Here is a 23,877-nt window from a genome sequence, read left to right on the forward strand (position 1 = left end):
GAGAACAGTTTCAGGAATCTTTTTACAGAAAAGCTGTCTGTATTGGACAGGCCTTGCTCCTATGCAAAGATGGTCTGTCATTTCTTCTTTGCGTTGACAAAACATTTAGCGTCCTCAGCACTATTCATTTTTGCTTTTTGTTGTTGTTGTTAGTAACAAAACCAGGAATTTATATGAGGTGTCAATGGATCTAGCAAAAATATTTCATTTTTCAAACTTCTTTTCTACTGCAGATGATTATTGAAAAATAGGGAAAAATACTGAGAGGTAATTTTCAGGAAATCAACTCAGAGTCATGGCCCTTTGCCCCTTGATCCTCCCCTTCTCCCTAATGGATTCACAACCACTTGACCTTCAGGATAGAGGTCAGCTACTCCATTATACACTATTTAACCTTCTGGAGAGAAGACACAGACTAACAATGATGAAGCAGATACAGTTAAGAAGCCTGTGTCGTCAGGGGCACCTGGGTGGCTCAGTCCTTTAAGTGTCTGGCTTTGGCTCAGGTCATGATCGCATCGTTGGGTGTGTGAGTTCAAGCCCCACATCCTACTCTGTGCTGACATGCGGAGCCTGCTTGGGATTCTCTGCTCTCCCTCTCTCTCTGCCCCTCTGCTGCTTGTGCTTTCTCTCTCTGTCTCTCTCAAAAATAAATAAACTTCCAAGAAAAAATAAGCCTTTGTAATCTATCTCTCCACTTGATTAAGGTGAGAAAGAAAACAAACCCCTGAGTTTTGTTTTGAACCCATTACAATGGGGTCTTTAATTTTGACAGTCAAAAGAAAATTCTTACTGATAAATGGGCTTATTTCCATGGACAATTTGAAGCTGCCCTATGATGAGAGGTCAGATTAACGCAACCATGAAATCATTAAAATAAGATATAAATAATAAAAAACAAAAGTGAGAAATAGTGATGGCTACAGATATTTATACAACAAACGCTGTATTTAAAGAAAGAAAACAACTAACAGTGAAATATATTTTCCCTTTCAGCTTCCTGAAAGTTAAGAAAACATGGAAAATTTGATTAATATTTTTTAAAGTTCCACGATCAAAAGAAAGTCTTACATCAAAAATGATACAATACTACTACTGTTAATAAGAAATTTTATTTTATTGAATGCTAAAATATTGTGCCGGCCATTTTATATTTCATTCAATTTTCACAGTAAGCCCATGTGGTAGATTGTTTTCCTATTTCCATTTATAGTTGATAAACAGAGGAACAGAGAGGTTAAAGAGTCATTAGAGGAGGCAAACCAGTTTGCTAAGCCTGAAACAAAAGCATTAATTTAAGAGTAAGGTTATCATGTTTAATACTGGGGGTTTTGTTTCTTAATTCCTAGCTGTGCCTACATTTCCCTATCTGAATATGGGAATAATTCAGTTCCTACCTTTTATACTACCATAATGATTAAAATATTTAATATAAGTGAGAGGCATGCAGTAAGCCACAGTATTTTAGCTATTACTGTTTTTATTATAATTATTACTTGTATCAGCAGAGATTATGTTGTCAGAGCTTACAATCCTGTTCTTTAATGGTATTCTAACAAGTGGTTTGAAATTTTAGCAGAGAAACAGAATTTCTTTTTCTTTCTTTCTTTCTTTCTTTTTTTTTGAGAGAGAGTGAGCACAGGAGAAGGGGGAGGGGCACGGAGAGAATTTTTTTTTTTTTTTTTTTTTTTTTTTTTGGTGAATGAGAGAAATTGAGAGAGAGAGAGAGCGCACGCACAAACCAGGGAGGGGGTACAGAAGGAGAAGGAGAAAGAGAATTCCAAGCAGGCTCCCCCGTCAGCTTGTGGTCGGATGCAGGGACCATGAGATCCTGACCTGAGCCAAGATCAAGATGTGGTCTGATGTAGGGCCATGAGATCCTGACCTGAGGCAAGATCAAGAGTCAGACGCACAACCAACTGAGCCACCAAGGCGCCCCCTGGCTGATCATATCTGGCTCTGGTAACTGGTCCTTTCCAGCATTCTCATCTCTCCCTTTTTTAAGGCAATTTTTTATCAATATGCTTTGCAAAAATATATGCTTCTAAACATAAAAGTGTACTTCTAAAGTTCATCAACTGTTTGTAAGCACAGCACTTTATAAAATTGAATGAATACTTTTTTGGAAATGCTTCTTGGTGGCAGCTCAGTGTTTATCAGCCAAGACCACCTGTACAATTGAGGAGACTGTGTTGGTTACCTAGCTGATGAGTTGAAGCTGACTGTGTGTGTGTGCGCATACGCATGTGTTTACTTTGATGATCCTTCTCCAGATCTTTGCACTCAGCATTAAGAATATATTAGGACAAAAAAAATAAAAGAATATATTAGGTTAAATTCTTCAGCCACTGGAAAGTTAATAACTCCCCAGTGACAGTTAAGGCCAAATTTGACATAGTCCATAATTGTGTGCAGTTATTTAAGGTATCTTAAATAGAACTGTTAAGAAATATACTTGTGTTAAAAAAAAAAAGTCCCAGGAAATTGTTTGGCAAAGGATAAGAAGAAAACTCTTATTGTTTTGTAAGATTTTGCATGTCTATTTTTTTTTAATCTAAAGCAGTCAGTCATATCAGTAGCAAGACTGAAATTCACCAACAGTCTCATTATAAAATAACCCATTATAATTCACCAACAGTCTCATTATAAAATAACCCATGTCTCAACTTCCTTGTCCTTTTATAAAAGGAAGGATTATTTAAACACATATTTCAAAAAGATACGGTATTGCTTTTGTGAAGCTTTCTTGAGGACATAAAATCAAAGAACTGGAGTTGTTTTCTCTTCAAAGGTAGCTTATTGGGAAATATTTGGTCAAAATTTTTAGGCAGTTTTGATAGGTTTTTGGAAATAGGTGGTGAATATAGGAGAGACAAAATGTGGGCAAAGGGAGAAGTGAACAGGGTTGAGAGGCAAGATAAATTTTTACTAATTTCTACGATATTTAAGATGCTCTACTAACTACTAATAATGTACTAACCTCCTTTACATTGTTCAAAAATATATATTAAACATTTTCTTGCTTTTAGTCATTTTGGCATTTGAATTGGTGTTCATTCAAATGAGATACCACTTTGAAACCAGAATATCATTGAGACTAATTAGATTTAGGTTTACTTGCATTTGTTCAAGATATATTTCACTCTTGGTATTATCATTCTTGGTTTTGTTTTGCAAATCCCAGTGACATAAAGCAATAGCCCTTACTAACTCTGACAAGCCTCGTGTTTACCGCAAATTGTGTTGATCAATGTGTTGGCCTGATCTTGACTGGATTTACGGGTCAGTGGTCAGCTGTCAGATCCACCGAGGCTGACTATCTAGGTTGCGCTGGGAATACTCACTGTTCCACCTGCACCACTTAACCTGCAGCAGGCTGGCCTCGCTTGTTACCTGCCTGGTTTCAGGCTTCTGGTGGCATGAGAGAAACCATGTAAAGCCTTAGCAGCCAAGGCTTATAACTAGCATCCTATCACTTCCACGTCAGTCTATCAGCCAGAGGAAAATCCATAGCAAGTCTATACTAAAAAGATGAGGAGACAGATGTCAATTCTTTTTTTTTTTTTATGTTTATTTATTTTTAAGAGAGAGAGACAGAGCACAAGCAGGGAAAGGGCAGAGAGAGAGAGAGAGAGAGCGGGAGACACAGACTCCGAAGCAGGCTCCAGGCTCTGAGCTGTTAGCACAGACCCTGATGCGGGGCTCGAACTCACAAACTGTGAGATCATGACCTGAGCTGAAGTTGGACACTTAACCGATTGAGCCACCCAGGTGTCCCCAGACTTCAATTATTAATGAGTGGAGCTTCAAGGTGACATTTCAAAGGACATTATCATACATAGGTAAAAAATGAGATTTTTCTGTAGTAGTATGCTTAATAAAATGAGGTCTGTTTGTAAAGCATTGAAGCAGTTTAGACTTTGCTAACTTTTCTCTTTAACAAAACCACTCTGATATGTTTTTTGGAGACAGAATGTTTCTTAGGGACTATTTAACTGTGATTTCATAAAATGAAGGCCTTAATTAATACATTTATAGTAAAAAAACTTCTAAATTCTTACTATGTTTCAGACAATGTGCTACAATTGGACAATAAATTTGGTAGGAAGACACACACCCCTCTCTCTCTCTCTCTTACACACACACACACACACACACACACACACACACACAGAACTTTGCCTTTACTTGGTTTAGAGAATTGTAAACACCATAAATGAAAAAGCCACAAAAAATAAATATATAATTCAAATGTGGTAAGATCAAGAATGAGTAAGTCTAGAGTTCTGGAAGATATAAAGGTTTTAATCTAGTCTGTCAAGAACATTCCCTAAGTGTGTGGCATTTTAAAATGACATCAGAAGTCAGAGAAGAGATGTGGGCTGGAGTTTGTGATTCACCAACATAAAATTAAAAACAAAAGCCTTGCGTGTATGTCAAAAGGTTGCTCTGGAATAAGAGGAAGATAATATCTAAAAATAAAGCCATTCATACAATCACACGGTAAAGTAGGATTTTTCAAGATAGTACAAAGGTTTCCTCCTAGATGGGTTAAAAAACAAGCTCATGAATGCAAGTATGTTAAATTGTCTTAATATTCTAAATGCACTTGTAAAACTTCTGGGGATTTCTGTTACAGTTAATAGATATTCTCCAGAAATACATGCAACAGAACCTCAGAGAATAAGAAAGTATGCAGAGAGGCACCTGGGTGGCTCAGTCAGTTGAGCTGCTGACGATTTCAACTCAGGTAATGATCCCAGGGTTGTAAGATCCAGCCCTGAGTCAGGCATTCTCTCTTTCTCTCCCTCTGCCCCTCTCCTCCACTGGTGGTCTCTAAGAAAAAAAAAAAAAATTCAAAAAAGCTGTTTTCTTTTGGGTCCCAGAAGAGTGTGTATGTGTGTGTGTGAGACAGAAACAGAAAGAAAAAGAGAGAGAGAGAGAGAGAGAGAGAGTTTTCCAACAAACTAGATGCCCCTTTTTATTTACTGCCTCTTGGCTAACTGTTTCTGGTTATACTGAGAATGAGGTTAGCTTTGCAAGTGTAAGTTTCACATTATAAAATTAATAACAGTTTTCTGAATTACTAAAATTACTGTCACTTGCTGGAGGGAGGCAGGCAGGAGATGTGCTAAATGGGTGACAAGGCATTTAGGAGGGCACTTGTTTTATATGATGAGCACTGAGTTTTATAGGGAAGTGATGAATCACTGAATTCTACCCCTGAAATCAATTTTACCATATATGTTAACTAACTAAAATTTAAATAAAAACTTGAAATAAAAAAAAAATCACCTGCAAATATCTGCTGTAGAAATACAGATATTTCTCTGTTATTCTCAAACAATAAAATTTATAACAAAGGATGTTCAGACAGAATACCTGTTCCTAAGAGAGATACCCATGTAATACAAAAGTACCTATGTCAATGACATGCTTTTCTGTAGTAGGAAATTTCTTGGAAAAGAGTAACATTTTAAGTGACTTTCAATGATCGCTTTTTATAAAGTATCAATATACAATATTATGAAACATAAAATGAAATCAGCTGAGTCACAATGTATTTCTGTAAACTAATTTTGAATCAGAAAAATGTTGCTGTTCTATCTTGGTTTACTTAATTCTTTAACCAATGTCAATTCTGTTTTCTACCCTTCATTTTTTTCTTCAGGGTTTTACAAATAGTAATGTAAAGCAAAAATGAAATGTGTAAAGTTCTATTAGAACTTGAAATCACGGGGCGCCTGGGTGGCTCAGTCGGTTGAGCGCCGACTTCGGCTCAGGTCACAATCTCGCGGTCCGTGAGTTCGAGACCCACATCGGGCCCCTGTGCTGACAGCTCAGAGTCCGGAGCCTGTTTCAGATTCTGTGTCTCCCTCTCTCTGACCCTCCCCCATTCATGCTCTGTCTCTCTCTGTCTCAAAAATAAATAAACGTTAAAAAAAAAAAATTAAAAAAAAAAGAACTTGAAATCACTGAAGGTTATCCAAATATTTTTTTCAAAATTATTTTTCAAAATTGCTTTTGTCTTTTGCATTTTTATACATACAGTAGAAGGAGTTTGTCAAAGTCTACAAAATGATCTGCTGGGATATTCATAGGAATTGCCTTGTATCTATAGATCCTATTGGGGAGATCTGACATTTTAGCTATATTGAGTCTTCTGATCTATTAGCATGACATCTCTCTGTGTTAATTACATCTCCTTTTATTTCTTTCAACAATGTTTATAGTCTTTAGTGTACGGGTCTAACACGTGTTGTCTTTTAAAAAAAATGTTTATTTATCTATCTATTTTGAGAGACAGAGACTGCAAGCAGGGGAGGGGCAGAGAGAGAGCGAAAGAAAGAATCCCAAACAGGCTCCATGCACAGCACCAAGCCCAAAGTGGGGCTCAAACCTATGAACCATGAGCTCATGACCTTGAGCAGAAATCAGGAGTCAGATACTTCAATGACAGAGCCACCCAAGTGCCCCCATATGATGCCTTTTGATTTGAGTGTTCAGACTAGCTTTGCTTAATAGGAATTTAATGTAAGCTCCATATGTAATTTTAAGGTTTCTTGAGTCACATTTTTAAAAAGTAAAGATAGGAGAAATTAATGTAATACTATATTTGACTTAACCCAATACATCCAAATACTATTATTTCAACATGTTAACAATAACAAATTTATCATTAATAAGGTAAATCTCATTCTATTATCAGTAGTAAATCTTCAAAATTCAATGTAGATTTTACATTTACTGCACATCTCAACTTGGACTAGGCAATGTTCAAATGCTCAGTAGCTACATATGTAAATAGGGCAGTGAGGATTTAGACCATTAATCTTTAATGTGACTTATTCAGGGATAAACCTACCAACTTTGTTTGATTTCTAGTCACCCATCTTTGTTCTGGCATCTTTCCTCTAGTCCTGCTGATTTTTATATTAATTTTTAGTACTGTTTGTGATTCCAACTTAACTCTTTGGGTGAGTTAGCAATACCACTTGAGTGTCTATATAAGGGACTGTTCTCATGTTTACAATATGCATCTTTAAGTTCTCATGTTCTACTTCTTTTTTTTTAATGTTTTTTATTTATTTTTGAGAGAGAGAGAGAGAGAGAGAGAGAATGAATGAGCGGGGTGGGGGGGCAGAATGAGAGGGAGACAGAATCCAAAACCGGCTCCAGGATCATGACCTGAGCCGAAGTCGGACATTCAACCGACTGAGGCACACAGATGCCCCTCACACTCTACTTTCAAATATTATACTATTTCATGTATATTTTAAACTTTACAACATCTCTCTATATGTCTTACCCTTGTTCCATTGTTATCCTACGATATAATTTTATATACTTTTTTAAATGTTTATTTTTGAGAGAGAGAGAGGGAGAGAGAGAGAGAGAATGAATGAGCAGAGGAGGTGCAGAGAGAGAGGGGACAGAGGATCCAAAGTGGGCTCTGTGCTGACATCAGAGAGCCCCATGTGAGGACAGAACTCATGAGCCATGAGAGGATAACCTGAGTTGAAGTCGGTTGTTTAACTGACTGAGCCACCCAGGCGCCCCAGGTTCAACCTATTCTATCTTCAATGTCTCTGTACATAATAATTCTTCAATTCATGGGGGGGGGGGGGGGGGGGAGGGGATCCCAATGAACAATTTCTAAAACTTCTAATTACCTTGGGTATATACTGTTTTAAAAGACAGATATTTTCTGCTATTGTATATATATCTAATATTATAAATTAGCGTAACAATGAAATTATATACACCTCAGCCAAGTTTCTAATCATAATATTAAATTTGCAATCTATGGATTAAACAGAGTTGTGTTTATAGCTGTGAATATAGCCATCAATCTAGTGTCATTCTAGTTAATTTGAGGGTTTTTTAATTATGTTTTTTAAAAATAGTACATAAATGAGAATTCAGTATTCTTTTTTTAAATACAACATGAATTTCTCTTTTATATACAATCCACAAAATAGTCTCATTGCTTCTTTATTAAATTTCAGCCATTTCAGATTTAATAGCAATTCTTAGGATAAATTTACTCCTGATTGCATTCATTTCCCTTCTGCATTTCATTGCCAAGGATGAGGTAAAGTTAGCATTTTTAGGCTACACAAGATAAAATACCTTCTATTCTGATGTCCATTTGAAATGAACAAGTGCAAAATTTATAACTCATCTGGTAAAATTTTATATTCTTTTATCCTTTAGCAGTTAATGTAAGAGGATCGTGGAAAACAGTTTTACAACATGTAGTTTAATGAGTAGAAAATCTTCTCTTATCATTTTCATCCCTTCAAACATTTCGTCATCACCCCATGGTGCAGAAAGCAGTCATTCATACAGAAGTCAAATTTGCCTATGGCATAATTAGTTAAAAAATCACCGAGATTTTGTAGCAATCTTAATAAAGATTACCATCCTCATTTTAGATTATATATACTAAAATATATACTTTTCTCAAGTCATTAAAATTATAATTTTATACATACATATACATATAATATATATTTATATTTTATATATATATTTCATATAATTCTATATGAAACAAGGATTAAATGAAAAATGGGTCATAATTCAGTGAATGCAAGTTATCAGAAGGAGACCCACATGACCATAGCGTCATCTGCTAAGGCCAGCAATTCTTACTCTCTGCATATCAATATAGTGACTTGAATGTCTCCATGACTACTCCTGAATGAACGCTAATATCTCTGTTAAAGAGTGAAGTTTTGGGGCACCTGGGTGGCTCAGTCAGTTAAGTGTCTGACTCTTGGTTTCTGCTCAGGTCATGATCTCATGGTTTTGTGAGTTCGAGCCCCACATCAGGCTCTGTACTGACAGTGTGGAGTCTGCTTGGGATTCTCTCTCTCTCTCTCTCTCTCTCTGCTCCTCCCCCACTGGTGCTGTCTCTCTCTCTCTCTCAAAATAAATATATAAAAACTTTTAAATAAAAAAAAAGTGAAGTTCTTCAGGAATTTATTTCATTTTGTACAACTTTGTTAACTCAGCTACCTATTAAACTATGTATTAAGTGTGGTCGTACTAGCCAATATTTGATAGTTAAAATGTTGGTGGTAAACAATGTTTGTTTTAGTCCTCCTTATGAATGTGAATAGGAAATATATCTTTTCTATATCTTCCTATTATTTGCTATATAATAAGCCCTACAATATACTTAAATGCATGCATGATGCCCTCATTAAAATATTGTATAAGTATTTTTAACATTTTAAATAACAATATAGTTTTAAAGATAAAATTACTACTAAATTTATTATTTTAATATTGAGAGAGAATGTATACAGAACTAACAGCCATTTTCTCTAGGGATGAAATTATTAGGATGAAAATGTAAACAAAGAGAGAAAGAATAAATAACAACAACAAAAGTACAATGTCAGACTTCCTAACCTTATGTCAGTAAACCATGAAACTCAAAATTTCTTTACCAAAATCATGTTTTACCTCCTATGCCAACTGCTGCTGCAAACTCAAGAGCTGGGTCATTTTAAGCAGCATTCAACCCAAATATAAAATGACTTGAATCTCCAATAAGAAGCCTAGTCCCGCCTAGCATTTTGTGTTTTTGTGCGCTTTACTAAAGATGAAAGATGTTTGAGGGCAAAAGGATTGTATACAACCACAGAACACTGATAAATCCACGTAAGCCCTTGTGTTCTGTGAGGTTTCTTGGCCAAATTACACTTGACATCTCTTCCCCACAAAGGTTGAGTTGTGTCCCCCCCCAAATTCCTATGTCGAAGCCCTAACTTCCTCTACATCAGCATGTGACTTTACTTGGAGTTATGGTCTCTACAGAAGTAATTAAAGCTAAATGAGATCGTTCGGGTGGATCCTATTCCAATATAACTGGCGTCAACAGGACACAGACATATACAGAGAGAAGACCACGTGAAGACATAGAGAGGAGATGGCCACCGCAAGCCGAGGACAGAGGCCTCAGGAAAAAACCAATTCTGCAATAACTTGATTATGGGCTTCTGGCCTCCAGAACTGTGATGCTGTTGTTTAAGTCTCCCAGTTTTGGTACTTTGTCACAGCAGCCCTCGCAAAAGGCTTTCGCACTAGGCCTTCCAGTACCGATCGCTTCTTCTCCTCTCTCTCAGAGATCATAAGCACACGACACAAGTTACAGAAGATGGTCTTTTGTGGAGATCTATAAAATGTTAACGGTTTAAATTTTTATTCTACCTTTGCTTGGAAAGAGAACTGACAGACGCAGCGGAAATGGAGTGACATCGGTTTAGTTGGTCTCTTCAGCTCTGCAAGTCTGTGTGTCACTAACTTCTAAAATGTGAAGTTTGTTGCTATTATGTTTTACTTTCATGTGGAAATACAAAAGGGATTTTAACAGAACTTATTTTCCCGTGCTTTTAAGAAACAGGGTGTCTGTTGCAATTTCTCTGATATAATTTTAAAATATTTCTTCTGAGGGCCATCATTCAAAAATACCATGGAGTAAAAGTTACATACCTTAAAACAATGATCCTTCTCCCTAAATATATATAAATCCTTGCAAAGTTTTGAGATTTAGGACTATTTTCTAGTAAACATGCAGGAATCTTTTTGCTTTTTAAAAGACTGATAAATCACATCCTGTTATATTGTAGTTTGTGTGTGTGTGTGTGTGTGTGTGTGTGTGTGTATGTGTGTGTGTGTGTTTCTGAGCAAATATCCATACAAAATAATGCGCAGATTTTAATAAATATAATGACAGTGATTTATTGATATCAGAAAAAAAGCTCAGTTTTTCCTGGTGATGCATATTCACATAGATTCCAGATCATATATTTTTTTAATGCCGTCAGTTGGGTTTCTGCTATATGCTTTATTACGGCGCTTTCAATTGATCTTTCTGCTTTTAGTTTCAGCATCGTTTGACTTAACATCCACGCTCACTTGAAAGCCCATCAAAACTGTGCGTGCGCACGCGCACACACACATACACACGCATTCTAGCATTCGTGTGCACGCACACGCACACAGGATTTCAGGGCCTGTTGTAGCTTGAAGCATTTAAGACATGAATTTAAAACACATTGTTTAGATATAAAAACCATCATCTCAAGACTTCTCCGAAATTTAACTTCTGTGAAGTTTTGAAGCAATAGTCAAATTTTGGTTTTAGACAGGAAAACTGAACCAATTTGGGGTATACTACTTGAGAAGGTTGGTCATGGGGAAATGACAGGTTGTACGTGTGAAGTGATAAGGTTATTAATCTAAGACATGAACACTCACTGGCATATCATGCTTTTGGAATTAGGAATAGACACAGAGTATGTGTTCTAATTATGGTCTCTAATGAAGAATATTAAATTCACTAAGCCCTTGAATGATATTTTTCCTTGAATTTCTCTCTAAAAGAAACATAACAGAGAACATGATTTCATATTTCCCAAAGGAAGGGTACATATTTCCTCCTTTATGTTCATTTTCCACCTTTATAAACGCTAAATTTTCTTATTAAATCAAGAGTCCAGCTCATATCTCCTGGATAATATTACTTATCCATTCCTACCTTAATTAAGTTGAATTCTTCCTATACCATTGTCAGATGCTGTACTCTCTGGACCAGTAGATGACATTACTTTCTAGGAGATACAGAGAAAATTACACACACACTCACACACACACACACACACACACACACACACACACACACACACACATATATGCATGTATACATATGTATGTATATATGTAAATACTATATCTACACACATCCTAAATACACATAAACATACACATATATACACACATATATAATCTTTGCTTTGCTTCTCTATTTCTTTTCTTTCCTTTGCTATTCATAATGGAGTGCTGCGTATATGAAGGTTTCTTCTCTGTAATGGTTACATATAAATGTAGTTCTATGAGAAATGCTCTGAAAGCTATTCACTTACCTTAATGAATATTTACAGGAGAAAAGCCATATTAGACTGAGGTTTGGTAGCCACCTGAAGTGATTATAATAAGATTAGATGAGCCCTATCTTTGCTGGCTTGCAGTGTATCAGATTTTCAGATTACTAATCATGTTAGAATAATACCGAATGGCTCTTTAATACCATATCCTACTTAGTATTAAACACTGGACTCATTGATAACACTGATGATACTGTACATAGTAGAGTGGAGGGTGGGGTGGGGATAATACATTGGATGAATCTTGTTCACCCAAATTTGTATGAACAAATGGCAGATCTAACCAGAAAAGCAGGCTGGAAAGTTTACTTCAATTTTTCCTGCCTTCACTGAAGAAATTACTATATACCTCAAAAGTATCATATTAAGTTAATTTATCATCTTTTGGAGGAAGGGTCTAAAGATCCATTTAAATACTCCTGGTAGGGGCGCCTGGGTGGCTCAGTCGGTTAAGCGTCCGACTTCAGCTCAGGTCACGATCTCACGGTCCGTGAGTTCGAGCCCCGTGTCAGGCTCTGGCTGATGACTCAGAGCCTGGAGCCTGCTTCCGATTCTGTGTCTCCCTTTCTCTCTGCCCCTCCCCCGTTCATGCTCTGTCTCTCTCTGTCTCAAAAATAAATAAAAACGTTAAAAAAAATTTTAAATACTCCTGGTAAACTGACAGTTGTGAAAGAAAATGACTGTGTAAGTTCACATTATATTATATTAATCACCCAAGTGTACGATATTCTATTCAGTTGTTAGATATTTTTCAAAACAGAATGTCTTTTCTTCTAATTGTAACTGGAGCTTTTGCTACAATCCGAATTGTAATCAGAAACTGCCTTCTGGTAGTCACCCCACAGATCTTTCCACTAGGCTTGACATAAGTAATAACTGAGGAAATGAACAGTATCATAAATCTAGTTAGTGAATTTCCTGTAGGATAATGTATAGAAATCACATTTCTATCCAGATATTTAAAAGATACTAGGGCTCAGAAGACCAAGTCAATATATAATATATCATACAACACTATCTCTCAGGTTTCCTAAATGTTGCTGACAGCTCAAAACTGAAATAGCAGAAGCTACGGGCAAAAAGAAAAAAAAAATAGACAAAAAAACAAAAAACGAAAACCACCCAAAAATAAAACAAAACAAAAAACCAAAACAACCCCCAAAACAAAACAACAACAACAACAACAAAACGATCTCTATCACATTGCCCAAGATGGTTGCAAATGTGAAGCGGGATTCCTACCTGACTACAACACAGCAATGCACTGGGAAACCAGGGAGGGAATCAAGGACACTTGGCAAGCTCAAGATAAGGAAATTCAATTTTCCAGTTAAGTAGACGAGAAGAAATGAGAGGTATACCGCTATTTGGATTAGAGTGATATACACATTTTTCCTATTCTTCACAGGATGATATGGGGTCTGCACACTCTAGTGAGAGTCCTCTCCCAGGACTGTCATTAGGTAGCTGTGTTTCTGTGAACAAATCATTTCTGTAGACCTTGATTTTATCTTCCATAAAAATGAGTGAGAGATTGGGAGCATGCTGGCTTCTCACTACCTTCTACCACAGATACTTAGGCATACATGACAATCAGAAACATTATATATAACACTATTTAAAATGAAAGGGAGGTAAGGAAATATGTGTGGCATACCGCTAATGATACACACAAAGTTCACTCTTCCTTGTTCTTGCAGATCAGGAGGCTTTTTTTGTTTTTTTTCTCCCTTTTTGGTACAGGAGGTAAGGTACTTCATGTATTCATCTATCCATATATAGTCATTTATCGCATGCCTACTCCCTTCCAGACAGTCTCCTAGGCATCAGGACACAGTAGTAAATGAGTCAAAGGCTCTGCCTTCATGGAATTCATGGGGAACTTCAGACTCTCTTTCAGCTTGGAGTTGCCTACATGGAGGTGGGGTTCTAAGAGATTTACTTTGTCTTCACTAAAACAGGGAAATATGCAGCTGGAATCTTCCCTTTGCCATTCTCTCTAGCTTTTCCTCTTACCCTATTCCTACTTAGGATGCCGATGAAATGTATAGAGTTGTTTATAATGTTTTTAATGTTTATTTACTTTTCAGAGAGAGGGAGGGAGAGAGAGAGAGAGAGAGACAGAGCACGAGCGGAGGAGGGGCAGAGAGACAGTTCTGAGCTGTCAGCACAGAGCCCGACGTAGGTCTTGAATCCATGAACCACGACATCATGACCTGAGCTGAAGTCAGACACTTAACCGACTGAGCCACTGGGTGCCCCGAAATGTACAGAGTTGTAAAAGACATATTATAGCTTGAGGAGGATTGGTGCATCTTACAAATTATATGAAGAGAATTACAGGATGTATAAAGAAATAAATAATGAACACAATATGTGTGTATATTAGTCAGCTAAGGCTACCAATACAGAATACCACAGACAGGCTTAAGCAACAGAAATGTATTTTCTCCCTGATCTGGAGGCTGGGCTGGATTCTGGAAAGACCTCTCTCCTTGACTTGCAAATGGCTGCCTTCCTTCTGTGTCCTCACATGGCCTTTCCTCTGTGTGCATGCACTCATGGTGTCTATTCCTGTTCTTATGATGGCACCAGTCCTACTGGATTAGGGCCCCAACCCATGACCTTATTTCATTACCTCCCTAAAGGTTCCATCTCCAAATATAGTCACATTGGAGGTTAGGGCTTCAATTTATGGACTGAACTGCATCCCCCTAAAATTCCTAACAGTGTAGACCAATGTTGATAACTATTTTTCTTCTCCACTCTCACAAGGATGTTTTCTAAGAGCACTTAAACAGGGCAACATCATTTTCTGTGCTAGCCACCATTTCAATCACTGACTTCAATGGTGGAATTGTAATCCCTTCCTCCTCATTTTCATACTTACCCTACTATCTTCAAAGTTTTTCGTCTCTGCTTTTTTTTTTTTAACATTTCTTTATTTATTTTGAGAGAGAGAGAGAGAGCAAGCACATGCACAAGCAGAGAGAGTGGAAGAGATAGAGAATCCCAACCAGGCTTCACACTGTTAGCACAAAGCCCAACGTGGGGCTTGACTACAAATGAGATCATGACCTGAGCTGAAACCAAGAGTCGGACACTTAACCGACTTGAGTCACCTAGGTACCCCCCACTTTCTGCTTTTACATCACAACTAAACCTCTAAATTTTATCCTCTGTTTTATAGCCAGGATGCTAAACACTCCAGAAAATTACCACATAATTTATAAAATGTTGTGGTTTCTCGTATTGAGTTCACATATTCCTACTTCTGTGCTCATTAAAACCTTATTCATCCTTTAAGACTAGTGCAAGCAAATCCAGTACTATGACACATTTCCTAACCGTAACCCTTAATTAGGATTAAATACTCTAGCCTATCTACCACCACTATGTCTTGGGGATCACTCTACTAGAGTAACTATGATTTCAGTATGCTTGTTTAAAAGTCTATGCCCTTTATTAGGGGGTATTTTGAAAATATGATCTGAATCCAGCAGTTTCCAGTACATACTGAGCTCTCAAAAGTCTTACATATTATTATTTGCTTTGCCACTCTCTATTCCATGCAACACCCTTGCTCTATGATACTGGAACAAATCAACTCATTGAGTTTGTTTCCTTATTTTTAAAATAGAATTATGGTATATTACTTGTAGGACTGAATGAGAAATATGTGAGAAATTCTAGCATGAGTCTGGCACATAGAAGACCTACCAAAGTAGGCACTGGAAGAATTGACAGGTTCAGAACGAGATTGAGGTCTAACTGTGCACTGCTCAAAATTGTGAGCTACGGGGTTTAGTCCTTATGTAGCTAGCAATGAAAAACTTTGGGTAGAGTTGTAATATGAACAAAGTACTTGGAACATGGATGAAGAAACTAAGGCACAGAGACATTACATGAAAAGAAATTTGTAGAGCTAGCCCTTATAATATAAACATAAACTGGGTTACATAAATTTTTCTGTCTCTAAAGATTCATACCAACCTCTACTACAAATGTCTTAATGTCACTTAATATCCCTTTCTCCATCTATAAAACATAAAGGGTGAATTAAATGATTGCTTTGAGGTAGTATAACCAAATATCAAGGACTATGTTTTGATTAGCTTGTGAAAATGCTAATGTACTTGTAGCAAATGTTAGAAACACTATTTCTCTTTATTTAGCACTCTACATTGAATGTAACATTAAAACAGAGAAATGTCTCATATTAAAAGGATTGAAAAAAACTACAATTCCACAGCAAGAATCATATTTAAAAGTACTGAATGCATGAAGCTTCCTACATATGAATTATGTAGTGATATTTATAAAGACAAAAGATTATCCTCCAGTTTTTCTTATATTGCACAGGTTAACATATCAGCCATGCTTAAAGCAAGGACTACTATAAGTACATTTCAAAACTCATGGCCCAGGGGCACCTGGGTGGCTCATTTGGTTAAGCATCTGGCTCTTGATTTCTGTTCACGTCATGATCTCGTGATTCCTGAGACCCAGCCCTGCACTGGGCTCTGTGCTGACAGCCTGCTTGTGATTCTCTCTCTCCCTGCCCCTCCCCTACTCGTTCTCACTCTACCTCTCAAATAAATAAATAAAACATTAAAAAAATCATGGCCAAGAGAAATGAAGTGAAAAAGAACTAGCCTTCCAAAAGTATTTTTTTATATCAGACTTATTAGCATATAATTTGCATAGAGTAAAATGAACTTGTTTTAAGCGGACAGGTCGGTGAATTCCAATACATGTACACAGTCATGTAACCATCACCACAGCTGAAATAATGGATCATCAGTCCCAAACATTCCAATAGTAAAAAACATTCTCCTGAACCCTCTGCAATCAATCCACACACCTCCCTCCACCTCCATCTAGCAGCAACCACTATGTACTTTTTATCTTTATAGTTCTGATTTCTGCAAAATATCATATAAATGGAATCAGACAGATGCAGGGTTTTGTTTTGTGTGTTTGCTTTGCATCTAACTTCTTTTTTTTTAAGTTTATTTATTTATTTTGAAAGAGAGGAAAGAGAGAGCATAAGTAGGGGCAGGGCAGAGAAAGAGGGAGGAGAGAGAATCCCAAGGAGGCTCCATACCACCAGGGTGGAGCCCAATGTGGGGCTCGAATTTATAAACTGTGAAATCGTGACTGGAGCCAAGATTGAGAGCCGGACACTTAACTGAGTGAGCCACCCAGGCACCCCTGTATCTAACTTCCTTAACTTAGCATAAAGATCCTGCATTAATCTGTATCTATCTATCTATCTATCTATCTACCTACCTATCTAGGTATATATATCTATATAAATACAGATATATGTATCTATGTATGTATAGATATCTATATATGTGTATATCTATATACATAGATATCTATATTGTATATGTATATACAATCTATATACGTATATATCCATATATGTATATATCTATATACATATATATCTATATACATATATACATATATATCTATATATGTATATATCTATACGTATATATATATCTGTGTATCTATACATATATATGTGTATAGATATATATATACGTATAGATATATACATATAAGTAATTTGCTTCTTTTTATTGTTTAGTAGTATTCGATTACATAGTATTGTCATGATTTGTTTATCCATTTTCCAGTTAAAGGTCATTTCATTACTACCAGTTTGGGGTTATCATGAATAACACTGCTCTGAACATTTCTTATAAAAATATTTGAGTGGACACAGATTTCTCATTTCTCTTGGCTTAATACCTAGGAATGGGATTGCTTGGTAAAATGCTGTTTTCTTACATGGAACACAACTGTGTTCCTTTTCAAAGTGGTTGTATTATTTTCCATTTCCATCAGCACTGGTGTTAGAGTACCAGTTAGTTTACAACCATGTTGCTTTTGTTAGGTTTAGGGTTCTGAAATCTCTATCACTATTCCTCCTTTAATTTCTGTAAGATTTAGATTTGCATATTTAAAGGTCTATTATTAAGCCTATATGCAATTAGGAAACACATCTTCATGACGACGTAAGCATTTTATTATTATGAAATATCCCTCTTCGTAAAGTGAAGGACATTTGCAGATGTAATAAAGGTCCAAAATCCACTGATTTTGAGTTAATTAAAAGGGCCATTATCCTCTGTGGGCCTGAATTAATCAAAGGAACTGAGCCCTTCCTGAAGTCAGAGATCCTCTCTACTTGGCTGGCTTTGAAGAAGTGAACTCCCATGAAGTAAGCAGCCATGACGGGGAAGCCTACCTCAAGATGAATCATGGGTGGGAGAGAACAAAGCCTCCCTCCTACAGCCACAAGGAAAAGAATACTGCCGGAAACCTGAGGGAGCACAGAAGTTAAGTGGCTTTTTGCTAGTCTAGCCTCCTAGGAGCCTGTAGCTCCAGCCAACCACGGTACTGCAGACCGGGGAGACTGAAACATAGAACCTAATTAAGCTATACCTAGAATTGGGCCTTAACAGAAACTGTGAGATAATAAATGCGTGAAGTTTTTAAGCCATTAAGTTTGCAGTAGTTTATAACACAGCATTAATCACTGACTTTAGAATCCTTAAGGAGCCAGACTTCATGTGGACATCTCAGTTCTGCTGGACTGCCAAAGCGATTCTAAGAACTCAGTATCTCTGTTACAGTGCGTGTCTTTACCATTTATCCGATGGAAGCCCCAGTGATGCCATTTATATACTGCTAATCCTTGCCTTCTCTGATTCTCTCTCTTTCTCTGTGTGTCTCTCTCTCTCCCTTTCCCTGTAAGTGGAAGTCACTGAAAGTTTTTCTTGTTATGAAACAAAGCATTAAAATCAAAATACAGTTAATGTGCAAATAGAAGCAGAACTATTTTTAATATAACATAATATGATTATAAAAATATATTGGTATATAAACAAATAATTAGGTGGTAAAGACTCTTTAACTAGGTACATTTTTCACCTTAAAAAAAAGGTATCCGAATAATACAAAATCTGTTTTCAAATGTGGATAAAATAGAAATAAGACTTTTGAATAACATACATATGCTAAATTTTTTAGCACTTTAATTGGGAAACCATAGATTTAATAAGGCAAAAGAAAAGTCAACTTTCAAATTCCTCATAACTGTGGTTACTCTAAATACTCTGGCTTTAATCATTATTTGCCTGTCCAGCCCAGCCTCTGGAAAAATCTACATACCTAGTCTAGCATGAGGACTCAGGTTTATATATCCATGCATTGTTAATACATATCTTCAACCAAGACATCTTATTATCATTTTATTCTTCACATGTTGACATAAGGCATTTTATTCCCTGAATTGACTATGTAAATTCAAACTTCAAATAAAGTCTCCCTAAATCTCAAACCTCTAAGAAGAATTTGCTCAGTGGTATTATTTCACCAAAATTTCACTATTAATATTCCATAGCAAATAAACCTCATCAGAATTGATCTTTTTGAAATGTGGACTTCTGGAACAAAATATAACGTTACATAGAAATATAGTTTCTATACACCTGCAATGCATTAGAAGTGTATGAAATTTCAGAACTTAAAATGCTCATAAATATTGAATCTGATCTTAAGCCTCTCTTTTTCTCAGATAAAAATCACACATCTCTCTTTTTCTCTCTCACAGATAAAAATAACATCTGTGTGAAAGAAAACACAACGAACCAAAGGCCAAGGTCTAGAAAGTGCTCTGTTTTCTGTCTCCTCACTACTTTGTCAAGAAGAGATATGGTAAGACCAGGATAGAGCATGGTTTTGGATTTTGCACTTTTTTTTTTTTTTTTTTAAAGCAAAGACCTATATAATCAAAACAAATAGTGTTGAGTTAGTTAAACTGAAGAGTCAATCACCTAGGTTAAACGACATATGAAATGACACACGAGAGTCATTTTGCATCAAAATGAAAAGGTTTCTTCAGCTGCTGAAGTGAATCTTAAGCCACTGAAGGTGTGCACATTTAACAAATTGCTCTGCTTGAGCAATTCTGTCAAAAAGGACAGTAATGTCAGGCTGAACTATACAGGCTCCCTGATTAATAGAAGTCCCCATATGATGGAGTAAGTTACAACCTTAATGTACAAATAATGAACCTCTATTAAAAGGAAGGGTATCATAAATCAAAATACCGTAGAAAAACCATAAACCTGTGGCAACATAATGGCCACCAGGGCCCAAGCTATATTAATCTTGTATGGTGCAATATCATTTCTCTAGGTGAGACAACTAAATATATCCCATATGAAAGTGAATTATGAGTGTGATAAAGGTTCTGGACTTCATTTAAGTTAATGGCAAGGTTCATATTGAGATACCCCCTGGTTAACTCCTCCTGTCTGTCTTGAACCCTGCTTCAGCTAAAGCAAACATCAACTTGCTCAATATTCATTCTAAGCCTTTTATTTGTCTGAAATGTGCTCATAAAGAAAAAAAGGAAAACAAAAATAGGACAGAAGTAAACATAAATTATCTCTCCTTCCAAATAATTTTAGCTTTCCTTTTCCTCAGCTGGTATACCTAATTTTATTTGAACATTCTGTACATATAGTCTATCTCTATTCATATGTATACACACTATTTCATAGCCTTATAGCACTATGTCTAACATTGAAATATATGCCTTTTAATTTTTTTTATTTATGCCTTTGATCTATTTTTTTTCTATTATGGATTGCATATTAGAAGTAAACCTTCCACATGAACTAAATTCTGAATAGCAAAGATACTATTTAGCATAAAGTATCACAGCATAGCATTTTGTTTGGAAACTTTTCACTTACAGTTTAATGTAACAGAAGTAATTTTCTGTTAGTATACTCTGCTGTGCCCTGATTTACAACCATCTCCTATGGATAAGACAGATTCTAGTAGGATGGAAAATCCAGGTTGACTGCTTAAACATTTTGTGCCTATTCAAAAACATTTGCATTCAGTCTTATTCTATTCGAAAATGGTTCATCCTGTGTTCAGGGTGTTTCCACACCATCTGGAGCAAGATTCAATCGTATCTGCCGCTTGCTTTTAGGGATATGTGTGGTCTTAGTTGTAACAGGCGTGTATTTTAATTATTTGACTATTTACTTGCCCATAACGAATTTAAACTTAGTTCTGGAATTTGGTTCTATATTAGATATTTTGATATTATCCACACAAACATATCGCAAATTTTTTCCCCCCTGAGTCTCCTTTGGTAACTTAGTCAGTTGAGGATGTCCCCTATTTAGCACCAGGCTGATCCATACTTCTAGGCTCATACTTGTTGGCATTGATTCACTAAATTATATGATCATATGGAATCCCAGAGGGCCTTTGGCTGTTAATAACTGTCTGTTTCAATATCTATTCTGTGGGTTCCACCATCATGCCAGAATAACAAGCTTATACAACCTTTACACTTTGTGCCTGATTTTTCAAGTCATTATAAAATCCTAGTCCCCTAAGGTAGGGCCAGGGTAATGGATAGGAGGGTGGGGAACTGTTATTTTCTTGCTTGGCTTTTTGACACAGGAGACTTAATTAGGCGACATATATACATAGAGTGATAACAATAAGGAAGTGGATGTAATATAGTCATACATAATGTGAAGGTGCCTAGATGAATCTTCTGCTTAGGATCATGAGAAGAACAACCTTTGAGACAGCACTAAAATGAAGAATTGTCATGTACGTGATCATTTGAGAGGTTTTTGAATCAGAAAACAAACAAAACCCCAAGATGACAAATAAGCAAATTGAAAATGCCTTGGAGGAGAAAACTACTTAGGATTTTGGGGGGAGCAGAAAGAAAGTCATTATGACTAGGGTGTTGAATATCAGGTAGGAATTATAGACATGTGGCCAGATCAGATTCAGGAGCCAAATTTGTAGGCTATCATGAGTACCTTGATATTTATGCTTTAAAAACTTTATTATGGTTGCTTTACAAAAAGAAGATGGGAGCACAACAGGAGCAGAGGGAGAGACAGTCATTTGGACACTAGAATTAGAGTTTTCTGGAGAAGTGATCACAGCTTAGAGCAGGAGTATAGCCCCACAGAGAATGAGAACTAATAAAAATAGATTTGGGCCTGAGCATATCTCAAAAAATTATATGTATTAAAGATATGAATGGTGTGGGGTGCCTGGGTGGCTCAGCTGGTTGAGTGTTCAGCTGTTGATTTCAGCTCAGGTCATGATCCCAGGGTCATGGGATTGAGCCCTGCATCATGCTCTGTACTGAGCATGGAGCCTGCTTTAGATTCTCTCTCTCTCTCTCTCTCTCTCTCTCTCTCTATCTCTCTCTCTACCCCCCCCCCTCCCCCGGCCCTATCCCTCACTTGCATGCACTCTCTCTTTCTAAAAAATAATAAATTAATTAAATAAACAAACAAAAACAAACAAATACAGATACAAATGGTGTAATAATTTCCTTAAATGGAGAAGACTTAAAAAAATTGTTGTGGGTGAGGGGATTGAAGGCTGTGTTCTGTTTTAGCCACATTCATTCTGAGCAATAAATGATCTGCTGTCTTGAGGCATGTACTCCACAACTACATTTGAATAAAGGAAGACTGAATAAACCAATGAGATACCTGTAAAAACCGAACTGCAGAAAATGTGTGTATATATATTCTCAGAACAGTATTATGTGTAGGCCAGGAGTATGGTTTTGGGAGTCATCACATATAATGAGCATTGAGAACAAAACTAGAATTCAAATTATAATAGGCAAAGGCATACTGTAAGGGTGTTGAGAGAAAGCTGGCCTTACGGTAGGAGAAAGACCAACTGGCTGTAGTGTCATGGAACACTATCCTACAACACAATTAGATCAAAAGCTCAGATCCCTAGTATATCTAGATATTCAATAAATACCTATTGGGTGCTTATAAGTTTCTGAGCCAGTCCCTAAGACAGAGGGAATAAAGAGACGTATAGTACATGGTCACTGTCTTTGAGACACTCACTCTAATAGGAGATAAGGGCATAAATGAATTACAAGACATTGTGGCCAATGCCAAGATTTTAGTACTCTTCTCTCCGAATAACATTTCCTGAAGAGAATATGTGAAATGGACGTATCTCAAACGTCTAAATCATAGAGCTCAGGGTGACAGAAGAGCACAACCAGGCTTCTAGTTCTCATGAACATGAAGTGAAAACATTCTTGGGGATTTTTGCCTTGTTTGTGTGATAAAATAGGCATTTTGTTTCTTTAAATGTACATGGTAATCAGAAGTAATACATCCACTTTAAAAGAAAGTAGAGTAAATACTGAATAAATGCTAACTATTGATGTGTTGCAACATGAATCCAACTTGAAGATTTGGGGAGTTTGGGATTCTGAGGATCAAATTCCAAAAATTATTGCTATAGATTATTGGGATAATATTGTAATACTGTGATAATATAATATCAAGTAAGTACTGTGATATCCTAAAACCTAGGGAATTTCTTGTGGTGAGAACTAGAAGGGTGTCTTTTGTTATGCTAATGAGGTGATTTGCAAAGCACTGAAGAATGGGTGCTGATTGCCAGCAGGAGCTCACAGTGTGATTAGAAGAACTTTCAGCCTTCCACCTAACCTCCTGAGAGGGGAAAGGGGTTGGAGATGAAGTTCAATGCCCAATGGCCAACAACTTAATCTATCATACCTATTAAAAAATATATATATTTATTTTTGAGAGAGAGAGAAAGAGAGACAGAGTGCAACCGGGAGAGGGGCAGAGCAGGAGACACAGAATCTGAAGCAGGCTCCAGGCTCTGAGCTGTCAGCCCAGAGCCAGATGCAGGGCTTGAACTCACCAACCGTGAGATCATGACATGAGCCAAAGTTGGACGCTTAACTGGCTGAGCCACCTAGACACCCCTATCATGCCTATTTAATGAAGCCTCCACAAAACCCCAGAGAGATAGGGTTCAGAGGTTCCTGGCT

Source organism: Panthera leo, chromosome C2 (assembly GCF_018350215.1).
Source record: "Panthera leo isolate Ple1 chromosome C2, P.leo_Ple1_pat1.1, whole genome shotgun sequence".
NCBI lineage: Eukaryota > Metazoa > Chordata > Mammalia > Carnivora > Felidae > Panthera > Panthera leo.